We start from the raw sequence: 27,982 nt of genomic DNA, 5'->3' as shown, positions 1-27,982 counted from the left end.
TTGGGGACTAGCTCCTGCCAACCCACTTGCGAAGCTTTCAGAGATGTATTGGGGACATCGCAGCCCGTGGGAGCTCGGGCAGAGAAGATGGCATGCAAGGTGGCAGGATGGCTCTGTGGGGAAGGAGGCTGGGGGGGCAGAGGTTGGGGGGCGATGGCAGGCTCCACCAGGGACGAAATTCTGGAACGTTCTGTCCTGCGACACCATACGGCAGGTTGGATGGAGAGCCGGGACTGCGCAGGAGGCGACAGGCAGTTGTGACGGGCTCCCAGACTTGGTGGTGTGTACCCCTTCTTCCCCCACGTATGTATATTCTGGGATCGGGGGCGAGTCTTCTGTGGAGGGGGGGTGCTTTCTCTCCTAATCGTTCTTTTCTTTTCTTTGGCTGTTTCCCTTTAATTTTTCCACTTTAATTTTCATTCTCCTTAGGGTGAGTTAGTCCATACTGACATGGGTCATGAGGAAGGAAACAGACTATTCCCCCCCCCCCCCAGGTTCTACTTCCATCCACACCTCCCAGCAGGAGGTCCCTTTCTTTAGGATGGACAGATGACTCAAGCTCTCTTTGGGTATCTGTTTGTCAATCAACAGAGTTGTGATGCAGAAATGTTAGTGGGGGGGATCAGGGAAAGAAAAGGTGAAGGGACAACTTAGTGGGGGGCTCCCCCTCCCAAGGTTGGCCATGGTGGGGAGCATCGGGGTCTGGGAGGAGTTGGGAAGTGGGGTGGGACCTGGGTGCCCTGGGTGGGGGCTGAGACTGTGGAGGGTTTGTCACTGCGTAGTTGGGGGAACTAAGTGGCGAGTGGTGACGCAGTCATGGGCACATCTGAGGGGGGCAGGGGACCGAGGCTCCCCGAGCCTGCTGAGCCCCACTGAGAGGGTTAAGGATGAGCCGAGAAGGGGAAGCCAGCATTTAGAGATTAAATGTCATCCTTCTGGCGTTGCAAAGTTGTTTACCTTGCATTCTCTGTGTCTCCATGTTGGCATCTCTCCAGTTCCCATGTGATGGCCTTCCCTGTACTGCTGCATCATTAACTAAGTGGCAGGGCTGGCCCTTCATTGGCCAGGGGAGGGCTCAGGCTCCAGACACTTCCTCCCATTGGTGAGAAGGGTGATGGCAGGTGAAAAGCTCTTTTGGATTGGCTGAGAACTGGGTATCAAATCTGAATTTCCATTTCACTGGAGAAAAAAAGGGGGGTAGGGTGGTGATGATGGTTGGAGCTTGGAGGGGGGCACCGGGCACTTCTGGTCTCTGAAAGCCCTTCAGGGGTGTGTGTGTGTGTGTGTGCAACAGTGCCGGGGGTGCTTTGAGACAGAAGCTCCTGGGCATCCTAAGGACCCACAGGGCCGGCTTGATTGCATTTGCTCCTTAGGTGTAAGAAGATCTTGCAGCTGTACAAACTTTTTTTTAAATGGGTTTTTTTTTTCTGGAGGGGGAGAAGAGTTGATTTGGGGCATGGGGATGGCAGAAGAGTTGACAGCCTTAGAAGAAAAGCTGCCTGGGCTTATTTGATTTCAAAAGAGGGAGTTTCCAGCTGTCACTGGCCGCACCTTGGTGTTGCAGCAAATAACTTCCAACTCTCCTGGAAATGCGTGGGCAAGGTAGGGCTGCGGCTGCTGCCTCCCGGGGCGGCCTCCAGACTGCCCCCCCGGGGACCACAGGTTTGCACGGACGTCCGGAGGTGGCCATAGGTCCTCAGAGGCCAGTCTCGAGTCTGGGAGGACTTGCCCTCCTCACATCATCCTCGGGTGGATGGGTGGGGAGGGAGAGGAAGGCGATGAGTGAGGAGTGACCCGGGATGTTGGCCCCTGCACTAGCCCACTTGGGTGGGCTTTCTCTAAGAGCCGATGGAAGAAAGAGCTTTCTGACCTGCATCTAAGGAGAGGAGGATTGGGAGAGAGAAACTGGGGCAGCAGCGTTTGGTTGGGGAAGCAGGAGTTGGTGGGGGGGAGGCGGAGATCTTTGTCCTTCCCTTAAATGGAGGTCCCAAGTTAGCCACAGATGTTCAGGTGCGGAATAGATAGGCCCCTGGAGCCTAGCTATGCCCCCTCCACCACCCGACTGGGTCAGAAAGCTCCGTTTGATGCCCCGGCCGTCCACCCCAGCGCCGCAGTGCACCCTGGAGTTTGGCCGGTGGCTCGTGCCCCCCCATTTCTTATGTAATCGTGTAATGTGCCTTCTCTCGTCCTCTGGCATGGCCCTCGCCCCATTGGGGTCCAGAGAGCCCAGGAGGAAGGTCCTGGCTGGGGGAGAAATTAGTGAACAGGGCTGCTCACCAGCACCCGGAGGGTTGCGCAGTTGGCAATATGGGCTGGCTGTGAGGGCAGATCCCACTCGGTCCCTGCGCTCAGTGCTCGTCACCAGAGGTTTCCTGGGAACATCTGCCCTGGAGAGAGAGTGATCCCCTTCAACTTCCTTCTATAACTCAGCTCATTTTGGAGGGGGAGGTCTTTCCAAAGGAGAAGGTATGATGGCTAACAAAGTAAGATGGAGGTCGGATGGGATGGCGTAGTTCTTGTGACTTTCTTGGGTCATCCCGATCCCTGTTCTTTTTCTTGTCCTTTTTTAATTGTTTGTCCCTGGACAGTAGTCTTGAATCCAGAGGCTTTCCGGTTGCTCGTCTTAGGGCGGTGTCCATCGGCCCCTGCCGTGGTGGAGTGGGCTTCTGCGGCCCTCCTGCGCCAGTTGCGCAGAACGGGCGGGGGCCGATGCGGGGAGGGGGGAGGAGATGGAGAGCCGGCTGCTGCAGAAGCAGCAGAGGACGTAGTGGAGGTTGCGGCAATGAGAGGAGGCTCTCGGAGCCAGGAAGGCCTGGCTGTGCCCACCCTTAGCCCGAGACCCAGACTTCGGGAAGCACGATTATTGTTGTTGGGGCCTCCGGCTGTGCTGGGTAGGGCCCTCCCCAGTCAGAAAGCGTTCGGAGGCACAGACTGCGACGATCCTCCTCAGAGAAAGTCCTGACGCACTTTGGGGTGGGGTGGCTGACGTAGCACAGAGCGTGAGAGGCCTCGGCCCTGTGGGCCCCTGCTCCCGGCAGCCCATCCTTCGGCCACCGGCCGATGGGCCGTGAGTCAGGTTTTGCTGCTTTCCATGATGTTTGTGTGTCGAGAATCCCTGGGGGGCTTTGAAGGTCCCCCCTTCATTTTACAGGTGAGGAAACTGAGGTCTGGGGAGGCTGTAATTATGGAGGTAGTAGTAAATGGCAAGCCCAGGTACCCAACTCGCTTCTTCCGACTCTCTACTACTACTACGTCACGTAGACTATAGCACCGGGTACCCCCCGATTCTTTCCTTACATCCTTATTTACACATCCCACGTATACCAGCCCTTATTGGGAAACTGGGAGAGTCATTTAGGAGTGGGGAATAAGGAACTAGAATGAAGGGGTACTTGTAATGCAAGGATTGATGGGTCGATTCTTCTCGTGGGGACCCCTTCCTGAGATCGGCCATGGTTTGCTACATCATCTCCTCCGGAGCAGAATGTCCCGTCGTCCCTGAAATTTGTCATCCCTGCTCCCCGAAGAACCTCTAGGGGGCCACCTCTCTCCCTGCTCCTTGGCTCACAGCTTGGAGGACCAGCCCCCAGGTGGCCTCTTTTGGTATTGTGGCCGCCGCATGATCCCTCCCCCTACCTGTACTCCTCTTCTCCAGAGCCGAGGGTCTGAGATCCTGGGTCCTCACAAGCCTGGGGCCATAGAGCCTCAGCTCCGGCCGAACCTGCTAAGAGCAGCTGGTCTTAATGATGAGCCATCACCAGGTGATGGAGAGCCACAGGAAATGTGGGGGACCGTTTCCTAGGGGCTGGACCTGTGCCAGTGGAGACACTAGCTTGGTAATGTTAAGCTAAGGTGGATGACCAAGGATGGTCCAGTTTAGGAGTCCATTTCTTAAGGACTGATACCTGTGCCAGTGGAGGGAGCAGCTGCCCAGATGGAAGGATGGCTTCTGGGTGATGCTACCCTAAGGTTGATGACCAAAGATCATTCAGTTTCCTTGAGGCTCTCCCTTTAGAGAGCACATTCATATCTCAAAATTCCAAGTCTTCACATGCCCTCTTCTGCTTTACTTGTTCATTTAACCGACATTTATTAAATAACCTCTATGTGCAAGGCACTGGGGGAAGGTGTTACATATTGCCTTTGATCTGGAGGAGTTCACAATCCATTTGGGTAGGAGAAAAGGGGATGGAATGGGACCCTCTGGTTTCACTGTATAGGGACACCCAGTAAGAAATCTCTTTTTTTCCAAAGATTGCCCATCAGCACCTGCTTTGCACTTTGAGAGCTGCCCGGAGCTCCGAGTTCAGTGACGTGTATCGAATCGCATCGTCAGGATGTGTCAGGCAAGACTTGAACCCCCTCTTCTTGTCTCTCTCCAGCAGCTGCCTTGTCTGCAATATCAACTACGTACACAGATAATTCCACTGTTAGCGGAGGCACACAGAGTGCCATGACACGTGATGACGGAAGGATCCCTTCTGGAGGGGGGGGTGGGAACTGATTGTATTGTATTAGCTGGGTGGTGCGGTCGATAGACCTCTGGATTCTTCAGATCCTGCCCCAGATGCTCCTATCACTGTGTTTGTGCCACAGTTTCCTCATCTGTCAGGCCGGGAGAGTAATAGCACATGCCTCCCAGTAGAATACAGTGAAATATGTATAAACCCATTGCAACTCCCAAAGGGTTGCAGCTGTCGGCTGCTCCTTGGCAGGAAACGGCATCCAGGAGGAAGGGCAGATGAGTCTGGGGGTCTTGTCCTTCTTAGCTCAGAGGAAGAACTGCCCCTCTTCCTTTCCATCCACATTCTTGAGGACACGGATTTGTGCTTTAGGTTCAAAAAGCACTTGACCCACATGGTTTCATTTGATGCTGTCCTGAGAGATAAACAGGGTAGAAGATTGTTATTCTTATCCTGCAAATGAGAAAATCGAGGCTCCCAAAAAAGAATAATTAGCTTACGAAGTCACATAGATGGTAAATGGCAGAATTAGGCCCTAGATCTGGGTCTTCTGACTCTGAATTCTGTTTTCTTTCTGCTGTTTCCTGAGGCTGCCCATTCCCTTCCACCTCTTCCAGGACATTTACTCCATCCATTATTTCTTCCCTCCTCTCTTTACTCTTTCCTTGTCTCCTCTGCCTACATTTTCAGATTGCGTCTAAAAAAACCTTTTCCTCCAACCCACCATGTTCCTTTGCCATTGTCCTATCCTTTTGGTGCCAAGTTTTTGGAAAGATCTGTTGGCTGTGGCTGGTCCACTTCACCACCCACTCACACCTTAATTCCTTGTGATCTATATTTTAGCCCTAGCACTCTGTTTAGAATGCTCTCTCAAAGGTCACAGTGGCTGACCAAATCCAGTGGCCTTTTTCAAGCCTTATCCTCCTTAAGCTTTCCGTGACATTTGATGCTTTGCCAACCCCTCCCTCCTGAATCTCCTCTGGCTAACGTGGCACTAACATCTCCTGGCTCTCCTCCTACCTCTCTGAGCCCAAATACTCTGCCCTCTCAGTGGTGTTCCTTCTCCAACCTCTCAATTTAGGTATTATTTCCTAAAGTTCTCTCTTTATCGCTACACGCTCCCCCTCAGACCATCTGTCTCCCTTAGATTCACTTCCATAAAGATAATTCTCAAGTCTTTATCTCCAACTCCAGCATTTTATGGATTTTTCCCCAAAATTCCAGTTATCTTTGGGCACCTCCCTGCTGGAGAGGGATAGCCTGATATAATGGATAGAGAGTCATGAAGATGTGGTCTTAGGCCCTTCTGGACTGTGTGATCCTGGAAAAAATCAGTTTTCTAAGCAGCTTGCTAAGACTGTCCATGGCAGAGAAGGGACTGACCTAAATTTGTAGAGGAAGATTCCTTGTAAGAGATTATTTATATTAGTCTTGTTTAAAAAAATAGGTAGCTGATGGACCTCTCCTCTTGGGTGTCCCATTGCTACCCCAAATTTAACACAGCTGAAATTGAACCGGTCATCTCTCTAGTCTTATTTTTTTAATTATAGCTTTTTATTGACAAAACATATGCATGGGTGATTTTTCAACAATGACCCTTGCAAAACTTTCTGTTCCAAATTTTTCTCCTCCTCCCCCACACCCCCTCCCCTAGATGGCAGCTATCTCCTTAGACTTAAATCAAAATTTATTATTCCTGCTAATGGTGCCATTGGTCTCCTGGTTACCTAGGCTTGAAATCTTGTTGTACTTCCCAAGCTTTTCCACATTAATTTCTCTTTTCTACCCCTGACTTGTATTATCTGAAGTGATAGTTTTAGCACTGAGTCCAGTTCAGCCCCACTAATTTTACAAATGGGGGAGATGAGGTCCAGAGAGTAACACACAGGTAATAAGTATGGAAAAGTTAGTTAGAAGTCATGTCTCTGAACTGCTCGAACATTTAGAATAGTTTCTGGTTATTTGCAAGATCAAGTCTAAGGCATTCTAATTTCTCTATGATTCCAACTTGTTTCTTTCTTTTTTGCCCATTTAAAATTTTTTATTATTATTTTTTTAATTAATAGTTTTTATTTACCAGATATATGCATGCATAATTTTACAGTTGCAAAACTTTTTGTTCCAATTTTTCCCCTCCTTCCCCGCCCCCCCCACGGCAGGTTGACCAATACATGTTAAATATGTTAAAGTATAAATTAAATTATATATATATATATATATATATATATATATATATATATATATCCAAACAGTTGTTTTGCTGCACAAAAAGAATCAGACTTTGAAACAGTGTACAATTAGCCTGTGAAGGAAATCCAAAATGCAGGCGGACAAAAATGGAGGGATTGGGAATTCTATGTAGCGGTTCATAGTCATCTCCCAGAGCTCTTTCGCTGGGCGGAGCTGTCAACCTTGTTTCTTACTGGTTATAGACCCAACAGCACAGTCCTCCTCAGGATACAGGACTCCTGGCCGCAGGGGTCAACTTAACTTATTTTGGACTCACCTTCTCAGAATATACGAAACCTACGATTCTATAGAAAAAGATGGAGGAAGGAGCAATTGGGGTTAAGTGAATTTCTTAGGACCACGCAGCTAGTATCTGAGGCTGGATTAGAACTTGACTCCTGACGCCAGCACTGGTACTCTAACCTCCACATCACCAAATTTTGCCAAAAGATAATAATTGTTGCCACTTTAGCTTTAAGAATAGTTTGTATCCATTGTCTCATTTAATCCTCTCTGTGCCACAGTGACATCCATTGTATAAATGAGGAAATTGAGATCGTAGGTGACTTGTCCATAGTTAAGTGTTTGAGACAGGATACAGACCCAGGACTTTTGACTGATTAGTCGAACACTGTCTCACACTGCCATATTGCCTGATTCTATCTGGTAGACCTCTGAGGCCTGCAAGCAGACAGGGGAGATGAGCTTGTGTATGGTTCTCAGTCCTGCAGATTCTGTGAGGGGTCCCCCAAACCAACCTGGCCCATCCGTTTGTCACCAGGTTACCAAGTGGAAAGGGCATTAGTTAGAAGACTGATTCCAATACTGACTGCCTCAGTTTCCTCACTTGTAAATTGGACTGAAGCCTCTCAGTGCCACTTACTGACAGGGCTCTTGTAAGGAAACCTCTGTAACCCCCCAAGGCATTTTATACGTGTGTGCGCGTGTGTGTGCGCGTGTGTGTGTGCGTGTGTGCGTGCGTGTGTGTGTGCGTGTGTGTGTGTGTGTGTGCGTGTGTGTGTGTGTGTGTGTGTGTGTGTGTGCGTGTGTGTGCGTGTGTGTGTGCGTGTGTGTGTGTGTATGCATGCCAGGTAGTTGGAGGGAGTGACCGGGGCTCTCACAAAGGCAGGGCACAGAGGATTAGGGAGAGTTCATCAGTTCTCTGCAAGTCCCATTGGGAGGACCATTAGTTTTTCCCTCTAAAATCTCTCCTCCCAAAGTGTCGCTATGGACTGTCTGGTTCCTGAAGCCCTGGGGGTGGAAGGAGTCCAGAGCCCTTCCCTGTCATTTCTGGGGCTTTCAGGAGTTGACAAACAGCTGTCAGTAATTGTGGGAAGGGAAAGGCGCGCTGATGGTGGATGCCGGCTTGTTTCTTTTGTCCCCCTGGAAGATTACTCGCTGCGTCGTGAGCCCTGAGAGGGAGCTTTCAGCCTCTTGTCCTGTGCTCCATCGACATGAAAATTAGCTGTCTGGGGTCAGATTGAGGAAGGGGCTGGGCTTGAGTCTCCGGGTCAGAAAGCACAATAGCCCGATGTGTACCTCAGAGAAGAAAACGCCAGCCCTTGAGGTTTAGACATGAAATCTGCCAAATAGTATTTTTTCCCTAGATCTTCATATTCCCTCCAACAAACGTCAGGAGCATTTCTTGGGCTAGAAATCCTCTGAGGAATTTTCCTGTAGCCCTATTGGGCAATCCTTGAGCGGGGGGCATCTTGCAGACGTCCATCCTGGGCAGTGGGCCTTTGTAGGAGTCGCTCTTGTCACCTTCGGGGAACAAACCATCAGCTTGGGGAGGCTCGTCAGAGTCCCTGCGCTCATTTGTGTTGTAGCCTCTGACTGTCAGAGCTTGAGTCCTTGGTCTCTGTTGGACCAGGGCTGGGCTCATGGTCAGTTTCTCGGGAAACTGTCCTTGAGTCCCCATTTTCCTTCTTTATTCATATTTGGAGCAAGATTCCACTCATTCATTTCTCTACTTCTTTCATGATGTAAAGGGTTCTCCATACACTGTCTTTTTTATGTACTGTCGGTAAATATTAGCCACCTACTCTGTGCAAGGCAAGGTGCTGGAACTACAGGATTCTAGATCTTTCGAGAGCTTACTGTGCTGTACAAAATTTTATTTCTATTTCCCTTTATTCATCAATTTAGTTATCCCGGAAATGGGAGAGGATGGGCTGCCTACTGCCCCTGAATCCTGGCCAAACCATTACCCAGACAGCTGGGGCCTTCCATTTCTCTCCACTGCTTCCCAGAGTCATCAGATGAGGGCAGTTCATTTGTGGCATGAACAGGCATCTTCTGCTTGGGGACTCAGGAAGAGAGCCAGATTAGGTTTTATTTAGCTTGTCAGGATCTTCTTTCACTATCTCCCTTCTATACACATACCATGTCCTGTGAGTGAAAATTAAAACCAAATTTCTTATCTTCTTGTCTCACGGATCATCCTGAAGGATTCATGCAAATTTTCATCTAAAATTTGGAGAGGAAGAAGAGAATGTGCAGAATTGTGAAATCTGGCTAAAATGACATTCCCTACAAAAAGTTAGGAAAATCCAGTATAATTTTAATAAGGTATGCACAAGGCACCAAGGGTACAAAGTCAAGAATAAATGATCCCTGTCCTCAAGAAGTTCACAAGTATAGTCGACCATATCCTGGATGCTCTCCTATTTCTTCACTGTCTCCATGACATTGTAAAAAAATATAAGGGGAGTAATCAGGAAAACCTTTGATTTCCTGCATCAGGACAATCTTTTGCAGAACTGGATTGCTTTCTGGTCTTTGCTAAGGATTCCCCAGCTCATTCTCTTTCTACAAAAATATTTATGAGGAGTGTTTTTAATTCTAAGACTGGTCTGTGTAGCATCATATGAGCATCTTTGCATTTCAGAAAGCTCTGCAATCCAGCAGACCAGTTACTATAAGAAGACAGAAATGCCCCAACTTCGAGGCCCCCGTGCTTCAGATGGGCAAGCAGAAACCAAAGAGAGCTACTAGGGCTATGAGAATCCTGTTTCCAGGCCCACTGCTCTGCCCTTTGCTACTGGTCCTCAGTCGGTCCAGGGCTCAGCCACATAAACCTAAGCTGCTTGTCTCCTGTTCCTTCCTTGCAGGGATGCAGGATTCTCTCCTCTCAGAAGGTCCATCAGAAGGCCCATGGTGGATGCTGAGCCACAGAAACATTGTTGGAGAACCTAGAATCTCCCTGGTAAGGTGAAGCCGTCTATGAGGGACTGGGTGGGTCTTTCATGATTCTAGCAGCAGCACCAGAACAACAACAACAATAACTAGCATTTGCACAGTGCTTTAAGCCACATTATCTCATTTGATTTCATTAGAGGCGGGCCTTCTGTGGTTTTTGGCTGTCTGTGGTCCGTGTGTTTGCCAGCTTTCTTTAAGGCCATCAAAAATAAACCCTCACTTTTTATCATCCCTGGTGTGGGGGTTGCTATTGTACTGTTACAGGGTTAAGCACATGGAAAAGTTCTTGACCACTGATCCCTTTGGCTTTCGGAAGCTTTTCACTTTTCTTGCATTGGAGTAGACTAGATGCACATCACCTAGCCTGGGGGAGAGGGACAGGAGAGAGTTGTCCACCATGGTCTTTACAATCCCGTTTATCCTTATTGACTTAGGCTGTGATAGAGTTTGTTAAGCCAAGCTAATTGGTCTTATAAGCTTCTTGCCAAGTTCTGGTATCATGCTGTAGTCTTGCTGGGAACCTTCCACGTATATGTGACCTGATGTTAAGTTGTTATCTACTGGGGCTGCCTCTCTCCCTCCCAAAGGGAATCCCGCGGACCCTCATAGATGCTATTATCAGGGAGCCAGTACCTGAGAAGGAATGGCAGCCTTTATCTTGGTTGGATGTGTGTGGTTGAGACCTCATGTCTTATGGCAGAAGCTGATGTAGTAAGGGAATCAGTGGTTCCCTTTGGGAGGGAATGGGATTTTTTCTTTTGGCTCAAATAGGAGAGAAAATACCCCACAGGTACCTTGTGACTTTGACTGTGATCAGTGTTCATCTACAAAGCCAGTTAAGATAGCATCTCTCTGAGGCTCTGATCTTGGGGGCCCAGGACGTTGTGGGGGTCAGAAGGCAGCTGGAGAGAGACCAGCTTCTCTCGAGTGGCCAGCACGGGAACAAAGGCCTGGCTGTGCTTCTCGAGGATCCCAGCTTCTCCCACTTTGACCCACTGGGTCCCCTTGCTCTCCTCCTCCTCCCCCCCCCTTTTTTTTTCATTTCTATGCCTACCCCTCTTAGGATCAGCATAGAAGGGTCTGAGCACAGAAGCCTCTGAATTGGAGATCAGAGTAGCCTTCAACAAAAGCCCCGGCCTTCCTCTGCTTGTTTTTGAATTTCTGAAACTAGTTTTTCCAGAACAGAAGGACAGCAGCACATGGAAGGAAGTGGGACGCTTGGTCGAGCGTGGCCTGCTCTGAGTTTAGATGGGGTGGGCGCCTCTGGTGCCCCCTTTTATTAATCTCCTCCCCAACTGGCCCCATCCTCATCCTCCCGCTGAGCTGCTTGGCCCAAGGACTCGTATGTCTGTGATAGAGGGAACTTCTCTCATGTGGCGTGAGCTGTTTGGTGGGTCATTGGGCTGCTTATTGGGAAACTAGCCCTGGGGCCTTCACCCCTTGCATTCCTCCCAGATGAGTGAAGTCTGGTTCAGTTTTCTCCTCCTTCCCCTCTTGACCAGTTTGCTCATTTAGTGGGAAATTCCCAAGTGGCTTTCAGTGAGAGCTATTCCTGTAAGGGGGGGACAGTTTGATACACTAGGAAAAGGGTGCTGATGGTGAGAAATGAAAATAAAAAAGAGCGAGAGAGCAAGTTTTAAAATTTTTAAAGGAAAAAAAAATCATCCTCATTTTGGTCAGATGCCTCGGGTTCAAATCCCACCCTGATGTATCTGATTTTGAGAAAGATCCTGCTCAGACCCAGTATCTCATCTGTAAAACGAGGGGGTTGGACTAGCTGGCCTGTGGGTCCCTTATCTCTAGATCTATGCCCCTCATAATAAATAATTGCCCTCCTTTCTCTCCCCACGCTTTTGGGGTCAGGAGGGCTGTCGAGGTGGCTGGTGGGAACGACCGAAGGGGGTCTGAAGGAGGGAAAAGACCCGCTGCAATCGCTTCCAGTCATGTCCCGGAATAGGCAGGGTGGGGAGATGTGGGAGCCGTTGCTGGGCGTGTCGGCTTGTAACTACGGCTCTGATGGGAAGAGGGTGATTGGAGGAAGGTAACTGGAGGCCTCTGAATTCTCGGGAGTGACTGAAAACCGCCCCACCCCATCCCTTTTCCCCAAAGTCAGGACTTCAGGCTGCTTTTAACAGCTCAGTGACCCCCAGATAAAGGCGCCGTGGGGAGACGGGCACTAAGGGTGCAGTGCTAGGGGCACACAGCATCCTCCCGGGATGCTTTTGCTGGTTCTCGGCCTTCAAAGTGAATGGCCTTTTCCTGGGCCCACAGCCCAGCTGGGGGGCTGGGGGCCGAAGACTAAGTTCTGGAAACGAGTGACCAGGCCCTGGGTTTCCGTCCCTAAATTGCTGGGTTACTGACTGAGTCACCCTGACTTTCAAGACCCTGGCTGCCCTCTTTGAAAAAAAAAATTGAACCCCGTCCAGCATGCTGATTACAAAACGTTTCCGAGCAGTAACAATAATAGCAACAATAATAAAAATAATGACAATTGGCAGAGCTGGGGGTGGGGTTTTAGTGACAGTTGAGAAAGCAGCTCCTTTAAGCACTGGCCACGTCACCAGGAAATAAATCTCTGTCCCACTAATAAATCACTGTAATGTACTTGGCCAATAGGACCTGTTTTAATTAGCCACACCAAATCCGTCTACGTCAAGAAAATAATCATGCCGTGTATTTTGATAGTGCTTGTGGATAATGTGAGGCGATAGAGGACCGAGCCCTGGATCCGATCCCCCCCCCCCCCCCCCCCCCCCCCCCAGCGCTCCCCGGCTTCTGTCCCGCGCATCCGGCCCAGCTCTGCCTCCGCTTTGGAACCTTTCACTCTCCGTCGCCCGTGGGAAACCTTGGTTTTGGTGGGGGGCTTTGAGATCCTCCCAGGAGGATGATAGCAGAAGCCTGCTCTCTATATTCATTCTTTGTATTCTTTTCTTTATCCCTCCCCTCCCTCCTCCACCCCTTCTCCCTCCTTCTTTACCCCACACTCATATAGACTTGGCAGATAGGAGTTCCTCCTAGATCTAGGTGGTTGTGGCTTTCCGGAATGAAATTGTTTCTGTGAATAACTCGGCCTTAGCCAGCAGCACGCACGCGGGGGAGCCGACCAGGCCCGTCCTTGGCTGGGTAGGGGTCGGGGAGCTGGGGGGGCTGAAGCTCCCAAGAGGCAATTGAGCTTTTTTCGGATGTTGGGTTATGGGCAGCTGGCTGTTCCTGAGGGGAGGACCTTACCTCTGCCAACGGGGGAGGGGGTGCCGCTGCCTCTGGTGCCCCCCCCATGAACTTCCTCTACTCCTGCCCCGTCACCTCACTTTGTCCTCATCTCCCCCCTCCCCCACCTTTGTTTCGAGATCCCAGAGTCTGGGGCTTCCTTGCATCGCAGCAGATAAAAGCCTCGTTAACTAGGAATGGCCCCAGAAAAGTCTGGCTCGCTCTTTTTTCCCTTTTCGCCCTGAAGACCAGGAGCCTTGGAGAGGTAGTTTGGATTTCCTCTGGGGTCTGGCCGAGGCCTTACAGATCCACAAGTTGCTACTTAGTTGGGGGATGGAGGGAGAAGATGGGGTCCGAGCCTGAGGTTGGCTCAGAGGAGCAGGGAACGTCCGGTCTGGTGGGGACCTCATCGGTCAGCTCCATCTTGAGAGTTAGTCACAGTCCTGGCCAACCTCAGGCCGCGAGATCTTGGCTCCAGCTAAGGCAGAGGTCACCGTGGCAAGACAGAGCCTGGGTCCGGCGGCAACAGTCGGGCGGCTCTGTCCGGGTGAGCCCTCCCTCCCTCCTCCGGGAGTCTGAAACGGCCGGGACCACTTCTGGCCGTTCGCTTGCTGCTGACCGTGCGGTCCCTCCATTACGCTCTACTTTCCTTGGGCTTCGGGAATCTGTGGCTAATGAAGTTTGGGCCTAGTTGAGTTGCCTCCTGGCAGAGCTGTGCATCCGGTGCAGATAACACGAGGGGCCCAAAGCAAATGTAGTAAGGAGGTGGAAGAGGTGAATCTGGGGGGCCAGGCTGTCAGCACCCCGAGACAGAGAGGAGGGGGTTCAGGGTGCTGGTAGTGTCACCATTGAGAGAGACAGAGGGGAGAGAGAGGTGGGGAAGAGGGAGGGAGAGACAGAGAAAAGAGATTTAGGGGAGAGAAGGAAAGAAAGAGGGAGAGGGAGACACTGATAGAAAACAGAAAAAAAGGAGGAAAGGAGGAAGATAGAAAGAGTGAGGAAGGGAGAAAGAGAAGGGAATGGAAGAAGAGGGGAGAGAAGCAATAAGGATGTATAGATCTGGGGTCCCCAAGTGGGGCGTGAAACTCTGAAATGGATGTGGAGATTCTGGGGCTTGGAGAGGAAAGCAAGGGAACGGAGGCCAAGAAACCTCAAAATAAGGACACGGAGAGCTGGCATGGGTGAAGAAGAGGAAACCTCGGGCCAGATTGCAATCTGAGGGGAATTTTCCAGCTTCTGGGGCTGAGACGTTGTCTGGGGGGGAGAGAGCTGTTCCCTGAAGGTCATTGGGTGAGAGGTGGGTCTCTGGCCATGCAGAAGAGGCCCCAAGTGTCAGGAAGGCCAGAGTGAGAGGGGCCCGGGGTGGCTGAGGTGCAGGGGTTGGCCCGGGCCAGACCCTCATCCCTGTTCCTAAACACTCAAAGCAAATTCATAAACTTTGCCTTGGAAAGAGCTTTGGGATCCATTCGGTCCCAAGAGTCCAACCCCCTTGTTTTCACATGGGGCGACTGAGGTCCAAAAAGTGAGTGACCTGCCCAGGATGACCAGTAGGGCTCTTGCCAGCCTCCTCTGGCTCCGGACGGCACTCGGGGGACTTATTATTTGTGACAGGAAGGGTGAGGCTCATTCTTCTCATTCCCCAGGCAGGAATATTGGGGCCAACGGGGTGAGTGATTTCCTCAGGGTCACACAGTAGGTCAAGGCCGGGCGCCTGCCCCTTGGCTTCTCAAGGCCCCGCCCCCAGACGCCGCGGGTGCGCTCCCCCGCATGGGCTTGGCCAGTGAGAACTTTGCCCCTGACGGGCAGAAAAGCATTTGCCAAGTCATTGGTGACTCCTGCGCCGCAGTGGGGGGGGCCGGCTGGGCTGGCCCAGAGGGCTGTGATTGGCCGGCCTGATGGGAGAGGGCACAGGTGCGGAGGGATTCTCACTCCCGCGGGCAGGCTGGCAGCCTGGGGAGGCCTCTGCCCGTTTCCCTGACATTTTGGGGGCATCCTAGAGGCCATTGGCGATGAAGGGTGGGACGGGTCGTGGGTGGGTGGGCACCGGCTCGCTCGGGATTTATTTCCTCCGGGGCAAAGGTAGGTCAGGCTGAACTTGCTTGAGCCTTGAATTGTTTCCTTCCTAGGATCCCCGATCCTGACAAACTGGCAGCCCGCCTGGCGTCAGGGGCTGGAGGGGCAGGGCAGCCATGGGAACTTTTTACGGGGAGAGAAGTAACTTATCCGAACTGTAGAACAAGGGGAACGACCCGAGTCACGGCCTGTGAAATCTGTGCTGGGCGAGGAGGGGCTGCGGGCTGCCAGGCTGAGAGACCCCGCGGGGCGTCCTGAATAAGCCCCCTCTTGGCTAGGCAGGGGTAATTGTGGGCGGTGGAGACGGGGAGAAGTCTGTCAGGCAGCAGGCCCTGCAGCTGGGGGTCGGGTTACAGGGGTACGGCTAGGGTCTTAAAAAGGACGGCACCTGAGAGGTAAAGGGCCTTGGGGGTCTGCTTCCCCTCCATTTTACAGATCCACAAACGGAGGCCCAAAGGAATGGGAGGCCCGGGAAGGGGGAGGCTACGGCCCGGCTCCAGAGGCGAGTTTGCGTCTGGGGGCCCCGCCATTCTCACATCCCGCAGCCCACTGGAGCTTTCCCTAGGACAGAGGCGGATTTCACCGGTGCGGGACTGGGGGGGGGGGTCAGAGAGGACCTGGAGCGGAGTATCCAAAATGTCCCCCACGTTCTGGAGGATCTGTTTAAAATACAACGGGGGAATATTTAACAAAATAAGTAAAAAACACAACAAAACACAAGCAACATTTTAAAGCTGCGTCAGAATGCGCCCTGTAGGGATCCTTCTGAAAGGTTTAGTGGCCCCGTTTCTGCAGAAACCTGAGAAAGTCCAGAGCCCAAGATGGCATGGCCCAGGGGGGTAGGTGACGGGCTTGGAACCAACCCCGCCCCCTCCCCGCCCTCGGCTCCCTCTGGGCTAGGGCTCCTTTCCCTTTCCATCCCTCACTGGGGCTGTCCTGGAAGGCGGGATGGGGCGGCCCCCTAGTGGCGTGCCTCTGTCACTGCCCCGCCGGCGCGGGCCGCTGGGAGGTTGCCCAAGAACGCCGCGTTTTAAAAGTCACGTCTCGGCTGCCACCGGAGCCCCAAAGTGCTGCTCTGATAACCACCGCTGCCGTTTCTATAACAACAGTGACTGGCCCACGTTCCATCGATGTGTGTGAGAAACTCTATGCATGTTAGACATCCGTGATCACATGTCAAATTCCAGGAGATGCAGATACAGGCCCACGGGCCCACTTACCATTCTCTATGGAAATATTTTTGAAATATTGAAATACTAAAATACTTAGAAATAAACATTAACAATATGTGATACATTTTAAATACATAAATTAATAAAAAACAAAAATGTTTAGAACCTATACCTAGGAGAGATGTTGAGAATCCCGGTGTCTCCGAGTGTGTGAGAGAGACAGAGACCGGGAGGCCGAGAGGGGGAAGTGGGGGGACCCTCTTTTTTCCTGTCTTTTCCTCTCCAGGACCAGCGCTGCGATTTGCATATAGTAGCCCCTGCATAAATGCTTATTGGATTGGAATGAACTGATTAATTCAGCCATCTTTGAATTCCAGAAGAAAATTTCTCCAGAAACCATCTGTCAGCCAGTATTAGGGACATTTACCAGGTAACGATCATAACCCGGGACTTTCTCTGCTAAGCACGGTGTTAACTGGGAGGAATGGGGGGCCGGGCGGGCATCAGGATTGTGTTCTGGCCGCAGACTAGCTGCCCGGGCTGGGATTAGCCCCTTTGTGCCCTTAGGCCTGGGCCTTCCTCGTTGCAGTGCAAGAAATTAGACCAAATTCTCTGAGTGAGCCCCTTCCAGCTCAGACATTCTGTGCTCCCCCCGCCATCTTGGCTGGGGGAGCCGAGTGGGCGATAGCATTTCCTTCTAGTGCTTTTGCCTTTTTCCTACATCCGAGTTGCATGGCTGCCTTGAAGCAAAGTTAAGATGCAAATATTTAGCTTTGCAAATTTGATCCTGGAGGGTTGGCTGGGTTTCCTCCCCAGTAGAGAACCACCCCTGAGGATGGTCCTCCTTCCTGGAGAACACGGAGTTAACCCAAGTTGCTCCCATTAGAAAAAGATTCAGTTCAGTTGGGTGTTTATTTATTAAGTGCCTATTTAAAATGTTATCGCGGAGTCCTTTGAGATAGGCTTCTTCTCTTAAGTAAGGTAAGTGGTGCTGTGAATCTCCTCCGAGGAGCTTCCAAGTTGGGGGTTGCTGTAGTTAGCCAAGGACAGGGGCCGATGGGGGCAGCGACTGCATCACCAAAACATCATCTTTATGTCTTTGAGAGTGCTTCCGATTATTAAACGACACACCTGAAAGGGGTGCTTTCTTTTTTAATTACCTTTTAATTTAATTTGATTTTCTTACATTAAATTTTTTTGAGTTCCAAATTCTCTCCCTCCCCGGCCTATTGAGCAGGCAGGCAGTAAGGTACCGAAGAGAATAATGTCTTGTACTCTTATTTTCCCTGAAGAAGAAACAGTATTCTCAGACTTCACGTAGAGGCGCAATCCCTGAAGTTTTGGGGCCTCCGGTGGATTTTGTTTTCCTGAACTTTTTAAGTGTAGACTCATAGAGTCATAGATCTAGATCTTGGAAGGGACCTTGGGGTTTATGAGTTTAGTCTTTCTGTATTATGTATAGTCTTATGTGTTACATTATATTATTTAATTATTATTATATGTTATATATACATAGTCTTCCTATATTATAGATGACGAGAAATTGCGAACTGCTTAGGGTCCCTCAGGGAGGCAGGATTTGGTCTCGGGTCCCCACCCTCCATCCATTCTGCCCGCTGACATAGATGCCCATTAGCCTTGGGCACTCGGGTCTCTCACTCAGGCTTACCAATGATCTATGTGGCCTCTTGGCCACTTGTACTACCATAACTGGCATTAATTTAAATGTGCTCCGCTGAGGTCAATAGGGTTTCTTTAAAGATGGGAAAGGGCCTTTATTTTCATTGATTTACTCTTTTAAGGGAATGTATACTATTATTTATGGGTTTGAATGGATTTATAGGGTTGATGGGTCTGAAACAAAGACCTCTTCTAGTAACAGCCTTCCAGGGACTCCCGGCGGCCAGGAGTCAGGGAACGCCAGGGCTCTGGAGAATGAAAGGGGTGGGTCACAAACAGGGCAGGGAGAAGTGGCGGTGGGCGCCTGGCGCAGCGCATCAGCGGGTTGGTGAGCCAAAGTGGCTCAGAGGAAGTGGTCAGATAGGTAGGGAGGAGAATAGGGACAGAGCGTTATCATCAAGACCCCTGGAGAAGAGATGGTTTCCAAGAAGAGGGAATGGTCAGCAGTGTCACAAAGCTTCAGAGAGATCAAAAAAGAGGGAAACTGGTAATAGATCACCAGAGTTCATAGGAGTAGTTAAGAGATTGTTGGCGAACTTGGGGAGAGCAATTTCAGTTGAGTGTTGAGATCAGAGTGCAAGGCGTTGAGAAGTAGGAAGTAATGAAGGCTTTTTCTAGGAATTTGGCCACAAGAGGAGAAGAGATATACAATATAATGGCTTGAGAGGATGGAAACAGAGTAAGGGGGAAAGGGAGCTTTTTTCTTGGCAAAACAATAATCAGGATTCTCTTCTTTAGGACGAGGGAGATTTATGGGGGTGACGTGGATGAGAGAGAGAGATGGCGTGCACAGTTGGGGGGAGTAACCACACTGAAAAAGTCATAGGCCCATTGAAGATTATCTAAAAGTTGTCTCCAGTTCATTTACTGGGTCTTCCTTGAGCAACTTGGGAAGACAGAATGAGAAGAGACATGGAGGGGTTGTCAGTCTGCCCTGGTGAGGGAGTTCCACCATTGAGTTCAGAGATCCATTCAAGTATCAAAACACTTTATTTAATTGGGCCCCATGAAGGCCTATATGGCTGTCTTCCAAGGATTAGTTTGGATATATACTGAGAGACTCATCAGCCAGAAGGTTGGTCACTAGGTGATGAATTATTTTGGCTACAGAAGCAAATAGACTATGAATGCTAAGGTGTGGAGAGGTTGCCATCTGCTTCCTTGGAGGGTGCAACCAGGCCAATTAAATCATAGATCCCTGAAGCATTGGAGGAATTATTATTTAACAGTTCTGGTCTGGGGTTCATTTAAAGATGGATTCTGAGTGAGAGAATGCTTTCTTTTGGGAGACAGAGACAGAGACAGAGAAATAGAGAAAGGGAAAAGAGACAGGGAGAGAAACAGAAAAAGAAAGAGAGGAGAGAGAGAGAGGAGACACAGAGATAGAGAGAGACAGAGAGATGAGACAGAGATAGAGACAGGGGGAGAGAGAGAGAGAGAGAGAGAGAGAGAGAGAGAGAGAGAGAGAGAGAGAGAGAGAGAGAGAGAGAGAGAGAGAGAAAGAGAGAGAGACAGAGAGATAGAGAAAGAGAGACAGAGGAGACACAGAGAGACAGAGAGAGAGGAGACGGAGACAGAGGCAGAGAGAGAGAGACAGAGAGAGAGAGAGAGAGAGAAAGAGAGACAGAGAGAGAGAGAGAGAGAGAGAGAGACAGAGAGACAGAGAGACAGAGAGATGAGACAGAGAGACAAAGACAGAGAGAAAGAGAGAGACAAAGACAGAGAGAGAGAGAGAGACAAAGACAGAGAGACAGAGAGAGAGAGAGACAGAGAGAGAGACAGAGAGAGAGACAGAGAGAGAGAGAGAGACAGAGAGAGAGAGACAGAGAGATGAGACAGAGATAGAGACAGGGGGAGAGAGAGAGAGAGAGAGAGAGAGAGAGAGAGAGAGAGAGAGAGAGAGAGAGAGAGAGAGAGACAAAGACAGAGAGAGAAAGAGAGAGAGAGAGAGAGAGAGAGACAGAGAGACAGAGAGACAGAGAGAGAGAGAGAGAGAGGAGAGGAGAGGAGAGAGAGAGAGAGAGAGAGAGAGAGAGAGAGAGAGAGAGAGACAGAGAGACAGAGAGACAGAGAGAGACAGAGATAGAGACAGGGAGAGAGAGAGAGACAGAGACAGAGAGAGACAGAGAGACAGAGACAGAGAGAGAGAGACAAAGACAGAGAGACAGAGATGAGACAGAGATAGAGACAGGGAGAGAGAGAGAGAGAGGGAGAGAGAGAGAGAGAGAGAGAGAGAGAGAGAGAGAGAGAGAGAGAGAGAGAGAGAGAGGGAGACAGAGACAGAGAGAGAGAGAGAGAGAGGGAGGAGACACAGAGACAGAGAGAGGAGACAGAGATAGAGAAAGAGAGATGAGACAGAGATAGAGACAGGGAGAGAGAGAAGAGACACAGAGATAGAGAGAGAGAGAGAGAAACATAGAGACAGAGAGCCTTTATAAAGCCCTACTTCTTGTCAGCTTGCTTTCCTTGACCTTTATGGCTCTGGCTGATGGAAGATCTCTGAGCAGGAGGGATGTTTATGGGCATGGAGTGAAAGAAATGACTCCCATAGAAGGAGTATTGCTTTGCTGAGTCTCTGGGATGAGGCTCTCTGAAGGGTTGCAGTTGGCTCCTGTTGTTGAATTGCCTGGTGAGGCTTTGTTTTTAAATGTGCTGTGAGAAGTTGGACTAAAGCAGGTTCCTTTCACGGGGAGTCACTAGTGACTGAGGCTGGGGAGCGTTCGGGGCTTTGTCTCCTGGGGGACCGCTCTCTGAGTCTCTTGAAATACCACGCTTCTCTGCTCAGGAGCAGCCCTGCAGCCTGGGAGGGGATGCTCCATGAAGGATGATGAGCAGCTGTTTTACGTGGACATATATGAGAAGGTTGCCGCGGGGTGGATTTCAGTTAGATATTGGGCAGAACTTCCTGATCAGATGGGGAGAAACCAGACCAACAGACAGTGGTTACGTTTTCTAAGAAAAGGAGCTAATTTATCAGTTGACTCCAGTCTAGGGATTTGTGGAAGTGGATTGTTGGGTACAAAAGCGCCTTTTGAAGCGCCTTCTTGGCCTTGGCATAATTACATGCCTGCCGCATGTTCTGATCGCCATAGAACTGGGGTTCCGTGGCCCTCGCCGCCCCTTTCTGCTTCAGGGCCTCTTTACTCTGTGCTGTAGCTGCTGAGCCACGAGGCTTGAATTGTGTTCTACTAGAGTAAATGCTTTGCCCAGGCAACCCCCCACCTAACCTGACTTGTGTGGGCTCCTGGAACTTGCCCCAGAAATAGCTTTTTTTTTTTATGAGGATAAAAAAAAAGAAAAGAAAAAAGGAAAGAGAAAGGCCCACGAGGGCATGTTCCCACCAATCCCTCCCAGGGAGGAGCCTGAGGCTGGGTGGGACCTGTAGCCACAGGCCTGGGCACTGCCCACCTGCCCCGCAGCCAGGGATTCTGGTGGATGTGTAGGAGGGAGCTCTGTGGTCCGACAGGGTAAGCCTGGCACCACTATCCAGAGACGATTTTTGAAGGTTGGGGGAAGGGACAGAAGCAGAATTGTTTGCATCCCTTGCCTGCCTTATGGCTCTACCTGTGACAAAGGTAGAGATCCCGGAGACATGGGGCACTCGGGCTGGAACGGCTTGGACAGTAGTGGCCGAGGAGTGGTGGTTTAAGGTAGAGCCTCACCTGGGGAACGGGAAGTACGCGGGCATGTTCTTAGTTAGGAAGTGGACAGCACGCTCCACAGCCTGGAAAAATAAAAAAAGATACAGCTAAGAATAGCTTTTAATAGAGAGCAAAGTCTGCTGTTCAGAAGAACTATTTGAAATGGGATAGTTTTTCTGTTTTGTGGTTAGCATAATGCAGGGCCCATTGTAAAGGCCTAATGAATGCTTCTCCAGTGCGTCCCACTGCCCGGGGTTGGCGGCGGGGCAGAGCGCTCCCTGCCGGGGCCTTTCCCTCGTGGGCTACTGGAAAGTGTAGGCAAGGAGGCGGCAGCGTTCTGGTGGGCGGTGATAGGAGAGCTGCAGGCCTGCTGGGCTTCCCACTTCCCACAAGAGCTTCCTTTTAAAAATGAGGATGTGGAGGCTTACGGAAGCCGGGACTTGCCTGGGTGGCAGAGCCGACCTGGAGCCCGGCTCTTTGGGCTCAAGTCCCGCCCCCCCAGTCTGTCGTTTGTTACTCTCCGCCTCTCTCCTGCTCTCTTCGGAGACCACGTGCAGACGCCCGTGTCCGTGAGAACATCCTCCGACGTGCATGTGAGTTGATCGAGAGGAGGGGATGGGGCAGGCTGTGTGCGCAGACATGGGTCCGAGTTTGGGGATCGGATAGAGAACTCCCGGTGAAGACGTCTCCCACCGATACAGACCCGTAATGTTTGGGAGCTTTCAGCCATTGCAGATTAAGCTGCCCGTCAGGCCCTGTACCGGGAGAAGTCAGAGGCGAGAGTTAAATCCGGGTTTTCCTCCCTCACCCCTGGGTTCTGCCGTTAGCCCTTCTCACATCTGGTTCCGGAGGACAACTCCTACCCCACCTCCCGCAACGGACCCGTTATATATCTGGTGTATTGCATTGCACAGGTTAACGTGCATCAGGGCACCATTTTAAGAAAATGTCTTTAGGGGGGAAAAGCTTTAAACAGAAGCCAGAGCTCGTTTCAGAAATGAGCCATCTGCCCAGCGGAGCTCCCGGGACCCGCCCATAGGACCCCAGGACGGCCCGGGACCAAGGGGGGAGAAGCAGCACCTTGCCCCGACGGGAGGGCCTGGGGCGTTGGCAGGGCTCAGTGGTCCTCAGCTGGTGGGGGGGCACTCTCTCCATTCCCATTCTCCTATTCAGTTGCTTTTCTTTTGTCTTGACCTCTGGCTCACTGACCCTTAAAGCCCCAGCCCCTGATGGTGCAACCAAGCCTGTCCTTGTCAGGCTCGGCGCGCCTCCCCAGGATGGGGAGAGGAGAGCATGAGGGTAGAGGGCAGAGAGAGGGGACACGTGCTCCTGGCCATTGGTCCCTTTCCAAGGCAGGTGAACTCTGTGTTCAGAAAGGAGCTAATTTAATCTCTTGGCTCCAGCGAGCTTTCTCAATCTTCCCCAGCCTGCCTCCCCCCCCCCCAACCTTTAAAGAATTTAATCTGCTCAACAACAAACAATACTGTTATAAAACTTTGAAAACAAGAGGGCGAGGTCTCCCCGACAAGAGGCAGAAGTGCATGTTGGGTAACGGCCGGAGGGAGAGTGCCAGGCCTGGGAGAGAGCCGGGCGAGAGCCCAGTTGGCTTGGCACCTGGGCACCCGCCCCCACCAGCAGCGTCATTCCTGACAGGAGGGGGAGACATCAAAGTTCAGTCAGGGATCTCTCTCCCCCTCCCTCCTTCTCCTCTCTCTCCCCGTCTCTTTTTCTGTCCCCCGTCCTCCCTCCTTCTCCCCTTTCTTCTTTTCCTCTCTCGCCTCCCACTTTCTCCCTTTCTTTCCTTCTTTCTCTCCATCACTTTTTCTCTCCCTCCCTCCTTCTCTTCTTTTCCTCTCTCGCCTCCCACTTTCTCCCTTTCTTTCCTTCTTTCTCTCCATCACTTTTTCTCTCCCTCCCTCCTTCCCCTCTTTCTTTCCTCTCTTCTCTTCCCCCCTTCCTCTCTCTCTCCCCCTTTCCTTCCCTTCCCTCCTTTTTTCCCTCCTCTCCCCTTCCTCCTCTTCCCCCTTTTCCCCCCTCCTGATGGGAACGCACCAGACTGTGAAACTTCCTCCTCCACCCCTCCCTCCCCAACTCACTGTTCCCGGTCATAAGCCTGGCAGAGACAGGTCCTGAGAACAAAGCGGGGCGGTGGGCAGCCGGGTCCAGCCACTAGCCATATCATGCATTAGGGGAAGCGGGCAAGAGGGCGTGCTTGAAAGTTGGCGCGGGGCTCTGAACCTACCCCACGACTGGCCCAGCCCCGTCCCCGCCCCCCCCAAGAGCAAAGTGGAGCAGCGCCACTGGGCGTGCCCAGCTCGGGGTGCTGTCTGCCAGGTGTGTGCCCAGGCAGTGGGCAGAGCTGCCAGACTGAGGCTAGTTAGCATGCCCAGCGCCTTCCAGGACAAGAAAGAGAGGGAGCAGGAGGGGCTGTGTCAGGGAGACAATGGGGAGGACATCTGGCCTGTCAGAACGCCCTTTCCTTCCAGACGCAGGGTCCTGGAGTCGTGGGGAAGAAGTGGAAGCTGTGCCGGGGACACTGACACCTGGCCGACTCCTGGGATCGTGAGGGCGAAGGGAGGCGAGACAGGGGCTTCTTCCGGCCGCCCCCCAGGCCTTCCGGTGAGCAGGTGCCCAGCCGAGAGTGCCCGGTAGGAGACGGAGCCTGCAGCTGAAGGGGCGGGGGGGGGGCCCGGGGCGCGCCCAGCTCGGGGACCTGGAGGAGGGCGAGCACATGGAGGACGGCCGAGGTGAGGGCCTCCCCAGTCTCCTCCCTCCAGGGCTCCTCCTGACATTCCCCCAGCCCTGGCCTGTTAGATCTCCCACGGCTGCAGTTTCACTTTTGAATCTACCTTCCCCAAAGGGGAGAATTTGGACCCGAGCTTGGAAGCCCCGCACCGCTGGGGCCGTGTCCTGGGTGCAGGCAGCAGCCACCGTGGCCTCGTGTGCGCCGCCGGCTCACACCCGGCCCTGCGGGCACGGCGCCCCGAGAAGGGGTCTCTCGCCTGGTCGGCCCCCCCGGCCCTCGGAGAGCCTGCCTCGCCCCACGGGACGTCAGACGGGCTCGGCTTCCTTCCCGGTCCCGTGTCTGATCCTCAGGCCCTGACACACACACGTCCCTCCCGAGGAACGCGAGTCCCCGAAGCCTCGCCGGCCCCTCAGGAAACCAAGAGGAGCTGGTTTCGGGGATTCCGCGTAGTCACTTCCTGAGAGCAGAGCCTGCCTTTGTTGGCTTAGCCTGCACCTCCTTCTGCACTTCGTCCGAGGGAGCTGTCGGGGCCTTCCTGGCAGGGCAGTGGAGGCCGGTGGTCCTGCTCCCTTCGAGAGGCGAGCGCCTCCTCTGCCGGGCCTGCAGCCGGGAAGCCCTCCCAGGGGGTTGCAAAATGGTCCCCTTCACTCGCAGTCCCCAGCCGGTTAGCGGTGAGTGCCAAACGAGGAGTCGGGGCAGGCCTTGGGCCGGGGGCCGCGTGCTCTGACCCGGCAGTGGGGGCCAGAGCCAGGATAAGCTGGAGGGCAGAGCTCGCCCCGTTTTCGGCGGCGCGTCCGCCTCGCCCTCCTCGACGGCCTCTGTGCTGAGGGGTGAAGCAGGGGGTCCTGCCTGACCTCCCAAGGGCCGGCCGGAGCAGGACTTTTCTGCTTGTTGGCTTTTGTTTTTTGCATCCATCACGTAAGTAGCTGTGACTCAGCAAGAACAGGATGGAAAAGCGGCTGCCTCGGTGAGTCTGCAGCGAGCCGGGTGGGTCCGCGGTCCGGCTGGGGAGGGGGCCGCGCGCACACTTGCAGCAGGCTAGCCGGCCCCCAGCGCCTTGCCCTGCACATTTGGTTTTGCACTTGCACACAAGGCCTCCTCTGCCCACAGCTCCCACAACTTCTCCACTTCTCCTCAATCACGTGTTTATCAGAACTCGCCCCGTGCAGCGCTCGGCACCGGGGAGGCCCAGGAACAGCGGGAAGCACAGAGCGTGCTCGCAGGCCAGATGATGGGCAGAGACCCCACTGACTGTGCAGCTGGAAAGTCTGCAAGGTTTTTTCTTTTGGTGAGGCAGGTGGAGGGTCTGAGCTCCTCCCGACCCCCAGGGCGGCGCTGTCACCCCACCGGCTGCCCCGCATTTTGCTCTCCTTTTAGTCTGGCCGAGATCTCCAAGCCTGCTCTTGGATCTGGCTCTTCCTTAAAGACAGATAAACTCCCCTCCTTCCTACTCCTGCCCACTCCCTCTTATTCTGGTCGGCACCTGGGGTATGGTATGGGAGAGCCCCTCCGTCCCCTGGGTCAGCGCATTATCAGGCTGGTGGCTTTGGTTAGCCGCTAGGGGCACACCAGCCCTGAAGTCAGGAGGGCCCGAGTTCAAATCCAGCCTCAGACACCTGACACTTCCTGGCCCGGTGACCCTGGGCACGTCACTTGACCCCAATCTCCTCAGCAAAAGTAAACAAACATGTTAACTTTAAGGTGAGAGTCCATCTTGGTTGGCTTGGGTTCTAGGAAGGCCAGGCCAGAGTCTGTTTTGGAGGGGTCAGTGACAGCGGCACCTCCAGAGTGGGCAGGGGAGGCAGGCTGTGCAAGCTTTCCTAATCCCCACGTCTTTGAGAGGAGCATGTTTAGTCTTGCAAGCCACCGGGAAGGGTTGGTGATCCTTATTTATTTTTGCCTGCCAATTAGGAGATTAGGAGAGTCAGGCTTGGTGGAAGCAAGGCCTCGGCCTTCTCAAAACAAAAAAGTTTTTGCAGAGGTGAGATTCTAATCAAGTCGTTTCCAAAATGGGAAGAGAGCATTTCCCAGCAGTGACAAGAAAGCACCGAAGGCCCTTAGCCTAGTGAGAATTAGCAAAGAAACGTCATGGATTTTGCCGCCTCTGCTGTTCCCTTTGGATTTGGTGTCAGGAAAGTAACTGAATAAGCCTGTGTCTGTTTTCTTAGCCCGGTGATTTGAGAGCAACAGAAAAGGTTATTTAAGTCGAGGCTTCTTAATCTTTCTTTCTGCCCCGGACTCTTGGCGGTTGGGGGAAGCTTATGGACCCTTTTCCAGAATCATGTTTTTAAAATATCTAACTTTAATAGGACTGGAAACAAATTCTGTCAAAATTTTTAAGTTCTTGGACCACAAGCACCCCTGATCTAGGTAGAAAGGGGGAGGGAAAAGAAACGTGGGGACAAGTAACATACCGCATATAACGTGATTGAGGAAAATCCTTCAGGAGGTCCGCTTACAGGAAAAGCAGGAGAATCCACGGGTGTTATATTTGGGACGGGCTCCTCAACTGAAATTTTCAAGGGTTTCTGAACAGGTTGGAGAGGAAACCACAGGTGGGTATTAATCTTTTATGAAAGGAGGCAAAATGGTGGCCTAAGTGGGAAAATGTCCTTGATTTGTGAGAGCTAATGGTATTTCGGTAAGAGCTTTTGACTCCCATTTATATTTATAACAACTTAATTAATCTGTGCTCTTTTGGCCGATGGTAAAGTTGATTTTTGCATGGTTTCAGCCACCATGACCTAACTCTCTTCTTCGTGCCATGATAATAATTGTACCTTTTGTCACCAGTGGAAGAGCAAGACGACCTTCCATCTCGGAACAGAGGCTGAGACTTCCCCTCTTCAAGATGCTCCTCTTCTTCTGGAAGCTGGTTTCACATGGTGGCTTAGATTTTTCCATCTCTGTATCTAGCACCATTTGAAATCAGTGTTTTAGGAGTAAGAATTGCGGCAAGGGAAGGACATACAAAGAAGTTTTAGTGGCTCATCTTTTTAGATTCGCCATTTGAACCAGGAAGTCTCCTTCCACAGGACGATTGTCATAAAAATCAAATTAAGGGGTAGGATCTCGTCCAGCTTGTTAGCTCCAGAGATGATGCTATAAGAAACTAAGGTCAGTTTTGCTTAGCTCACTGGATTGGGAATCTCGAGACCGAGGTTCTAATCTCAACCAGTTACTATTTGTGTTAGCTTGACCTAGTCAGAATCTCTGAGCTTCAGTTTTCTTTTCTTCAAAATGGGGATTATACTCACCACCTGCCTACCTCACAGGGTTGTTGTGAGGATGAATGACATTTTAAAAATATGATACACTTATTGAATGTTAGTGAACAGTCCTACCCAATCGTGGTAGGGTCCTAATAGTTTCATAAAATAAACACTTCTTGGTTAATGAATGTCATGATTTTAGTCTTCAATTGAGTGGTGATGTGTTTTTTTCTGGAATAATGAGAAGGGTTAGATATAGTGCCCCCCCCCAGGGGGGCAAAAAAATGTTCTTTTACTTTCCTTAAAATTTGAGGTTATTTGTACATGCAAACATGTCAGCAACTGTCATAATACAGCA

General features: G+C 51.6%; 2 long non-coding RNA genes across 2 annotated transcripts in view; one reads left to right on the top strand and one right to left on the bottom strand.

The window, feature by feature from the left end:
* The window catches only part of LOC141565667 (uncharacterized), a 103,333-nt gene extending 75,521 nt beyond the window's left edge, over positions 1-27,812 (top strand). The window contains exons 4-8 of the long non-coding RNA XR_012489087.1: positions 215-303; positions 4,255-4,346; positions 9,806-9,900; positions 16,632-16,775; positions 24,153-27,812. This is a non-coding gene — a long non-coding RNA (uncharacterized LOC141565667). The remainder of the gene's footprint in view (positions 1-214; positions 304-4,254; positions 4,347-9,805; positions 9,901-16,631; positions 16,776-24,152) is intronic.
* LOC141565668 (uncharacterized) lies at positions 17,370-24,160 on the bottom strand. The gene is made up of 3 exons (XR_012489088.1): positions 23,763-24,160; positions 21,688-22,421; positions 17,370-17,476 (listed from the first exon to the last, which is right to left on the bottom strand). It is a non-coding gene; the product is annotated as an uncharacterized LOC141565668 (long non-coding RNA).
* Positions 27,813-27,982: the final 170 nt, after the last annotated feature.

The sequence above is a fragment of the Sminthopsis crassicaudata genome, chromosome 4 (assembly GCF_048593235.1).
Source record: "Sminthopsis crassicaudata isolate SCR6 chromosome 4, ASM4859323v1, whole genome shotgun sequence".
NCBI lineage: Eukaryota > Metazoa > Chordata > Mammalia > Dasyuromorphia > Dasyuridae > Sminthopsis > Sminthopsis crassicaudata.
This window is presented reverse-complemented; position numbering and strand designations above follow the sequence as displayed.